The sequence below is a fragment of the Phyllobates terribilis genome, unplaced genomic scaffold, assembly GCF_046119375.1.
Source record: "Phyllobates terribilis strain yellow unplaced genomic scaffold, ASM4611937v1 Scaffold_303__1_contigs__length_2303217, whole genome shotgun sequence".
NCBI classification, from domain to species: Eukaryota; Metazoa; Chordata; class Amphibia; order Anura; family Dendrobatidae; genus Phyllobates; species Phyllobates terribilis.
Genome location: NW_027363063.1, coordinates 873,478 through 876,693, shown reverse-complemented (window position 1 = coordinate 876,693; position 3,216 = coordinate 873,478). Strand labels below are relative to the sequence as shown.

The 3,216-nt window shown below is 46.6% G+C and overlaps 1 long non-coding RNA gene across 1 annotated transcript; it reads right to left on the bottom strand.

The window, feature by feature from the left end:
• Positions 1-1,810: 1,810 nt before the first annotated feature.
• LOC141220799 (uncharacterized) lies at positions 1,811-2,487 on the bottom strand. Its single transcript, XR_012288939.1, has 3 exons — positions 2,380-2,487; positions 2,050-2,297; positions 1,811-1,961 (listed from the first exon to the last, which is right to left on the bottom strand). It is a non-coding gene; the product is annotated as an uncharacterized lncRNA (long non-coding RNA).
• Positions 2,488-3,216: the final 729 nt, after the last annotated feature.

Sequence of the window (3,216 nt, the reverse complement as noted above, 5' to 3'; positions counted from 1 at the left end):
CTGCTCATAGCACTATGGATCTGTCAGGTCCCTGTAATGGGTAATTGCTGCAGTGTAGACATGGCTGCTGATCAGTGCTGCTCATGGCTCTATGGATCTGTCCGGTTCCGGTAATGGGTAATTGCTGCAGTGTAGACATGGCTACTGATCAGTGCTGCTCATGGCTCTATGGATCTGTCCGGTTCCTGTAATGGGTTGTTGCTGTGGTTGGAGGCACAGTCCTCTATTCTCTGGTCCTGGCATCTGTAGGAGGATCATCGCTATAACACTGGGCACCTGCTTACCAGGAATGGCTTCCTCTCCTGAGCTCATGCTATACTCCTCCTGACAAGGACCAGCATTATGAAGGGCTCCTCTAATATTCCTGAGTTGTGGTGTCAGGAGATTGTCCAGGGGTTGGTGAGGAGGACACTACTTGTTGGTGTGTTCTAAAATGAAACGTGGCTCATTCTTATATTTTGCCTGCAGAATCTGACTATAATGGCGACCGTGATCTACAGTGACCAGGAGAACGGTGATGTTAATGCTGCGCTGTTGTCCAGAGATCGTGCACAACTATCAGGTGCCGGTAAGTGGTTTCTAAAGGTAACGGCCGATCTGGCCCCAATTCATCAAGGGGTTTAATAGATTTCTAGCAGAACTCTGACAGGTCAAAACTTTTATGCAACTAGATGTTAATTTTTTTATATAATATATATATATAATTGGTTAGTATATGGGTACAGGAGGCGCTGTGGGCTCGTCACTACTAGTGGCAGCAAATTTGTGGACAGGGAACCAGGGTTGTCCAAATAAGTGTTGATATAGCCGAGAAGAAGTAAATTTGCGCTAGTGGTAGTGAACAGAAGGACGGCACGAGAGATTTTGAGTGCAAGGGATAATTTTATTTAATCGAACATGTGCTTAAAAATAGCTAGTTAAAATGATTCAGACTCAGTGAGGTCACTGGGTCGGATATAAGAATAGTTATTAAAAGTATTAAAAGTTATAAAATCGATAAATAGATCGGTGTCCACTGATACAAGGTAATCACTGATTGATAAAAATAGGCCTTTTTCCCTCGTAGTCTGAGGATGTTCGGTTGCAGTAGATGTATAAGGAGGCAAAGGCTTGTAGACCTGGTGGGATAGAATAGGAATGTATAAATATGGTATACTAATGAGCGATGGGGGAAGGGGTAGGTATCTGTTTGTCTGTGGTTACCTGATACTGGTGCCTCGTATGGGGTATGGAGGTTCACTGGTGGCACGTGTTGGTGCCTGGGAGGGAGGACGAGGGGTACCTAGAGTGGGGTACACAAAAAAATGTATGGATAAGTGGGGGTGGAACTCGACAGAGATGTCTCTGCTGGACTCTGAGTTGGGTCGTGAGTTACCTGTTCTTGGTATGGTACTCAATAGACTGTGGTAGTAGTTAGCTGTTGATCCACAGTAGCACTGCTACTGGTGTGACAGTCAGCAGGCTGTGTGGATAATACTGGATTCACCGGAGCAGTACTATAGGGAGTGAGAGGAGACAAGTATTAAGAATAGGGTGCAGGGCTCAAGGGTTAAGGTACAGGGTTCAAAGAGGGTAGTTTTGGATTAGTTACCTTCTAGAGGGTAGCGGGGGGTGTCCTGATTATTTTGGATGACTAGGAGGTATCGGTCCTGGTCCTTCTTGGAGAGAGGTAGAGGATATGTCACACACGGCTGTGGGTTGATGATCTGAGTTAGATCTGCAGGGGGAAGGAATAGGGATAGATCATAAATTAACTGATGTAGCTGTGGTACAAGCCTTGGAGACAAGAGTTTTGGGGTTACCTGTTGGTAGGTACAAGGGGCATCCAGGGACGTCTTAGAATGAGCTGGAGGTAGTAGTCCTGGTCCCTTGTTGAGTGGAGGTAGCACGAGGAGGTCAGAAGTAGGATGCAGCAAGAGGCTTGTACTAGCATGTAATGCCTCTGTTCGCTGTATAGAGATCTGTAGGGAGGGGGAGGGGGTGTATCTGTTAAGGTATCACTGGATTGTGGCTGTAGCCTCCAGTTTTTGCCCAGAGATCGTGATTTACCTGCTTCGTAGGGATTAGGGTGTCAATAGTAGATGCTGGTTCAGGTCTCCATAATGTAGATACAGCAGGGTGCTGTAGTAGGAGGCTATAGTTATGTCAGAGGTAACCAGAGATAGGATACAGTAGGAGGCTTATGTTTTCCTATGTTGGGTGCACCAGGAGGCTCTGGCTGGAAACAGTGGGTGCCAGATTCAGCAATAGGGAGGGTGGCTGGTGCAGAGCCCAACTGAAGGGGTTGATAGCAAGTACTGCGGGGAACAGGGAAAAACCGTTAGAGGGTCAGCTGCGTACAGTATGGACTTGGTGGGGCAGGGGCCCGTTGTTACTTACGGTCTGTAGAGGGCTTCACCGTCTGGGGGTGGTCGAGGTCCGGAGCGAGAGCGGAGTCCTGGCCGGTGACTGCCGCGTGCTCGCTACTTCCGGGTAGGAGGAGGAGAGAGAGAGTATGTGGAGAGCGCACGAGAGTGGGGCAGCGTGACGTGGGGTCACGTGGTGTGCAGCGTGCACAAGGTACGGAGGCCTGTGGGCGCCTCTTTAGCTGTGTTAAGGGTCAGTCCGACGCGTTTCAACAACTGCGGCTGTCTTCCTCAGGGATGGCTTAACCCAGTCAAATGGTGTCCTTATATATGCAGGGCTGGTGACGTCATAGGTCAATTTGTTAGTCATTAAATGCAAAGAGCTCTATTTCGCTGTTCAATCCTCTTGGTCTTAAGGTGTTCAGTTTAAAAATCCACTCACTTTCTTTCCTGGACATGCTCTTAATAAAATCTCCTTGTCTCCAGTTCTTGTGGACGATTTGTATACCTACTATTTTAATTCCTTTTATTGACCCATTGTGTTTTTTTATAAAGTGTTTTGAGAGAGGGTGGCCCATGTATTTATTTTTGATGTTCCTTAAATGTTCGTTGATCCTGATGTTCATAGGTCTTTTTGTTCTGCCTATATATAATTTGCCACATGGGCAATATAGCCCGTATATGACCCCTGTGGTGTTGCATGTTATAAAATCTGTGATGGGGTATATTTCTTTTTGGTGGCTGACAGTGTGTTGTTTTGGTGTGTTTAGGGTTTTGCATGTCTTACATTTTTTGCATGGAAAGAAGCCTTTTAGTTTTTGATGGAATGGGGTTTGAGGTTTTTGAGAACTGGTGTGTATCCTTACTGTGG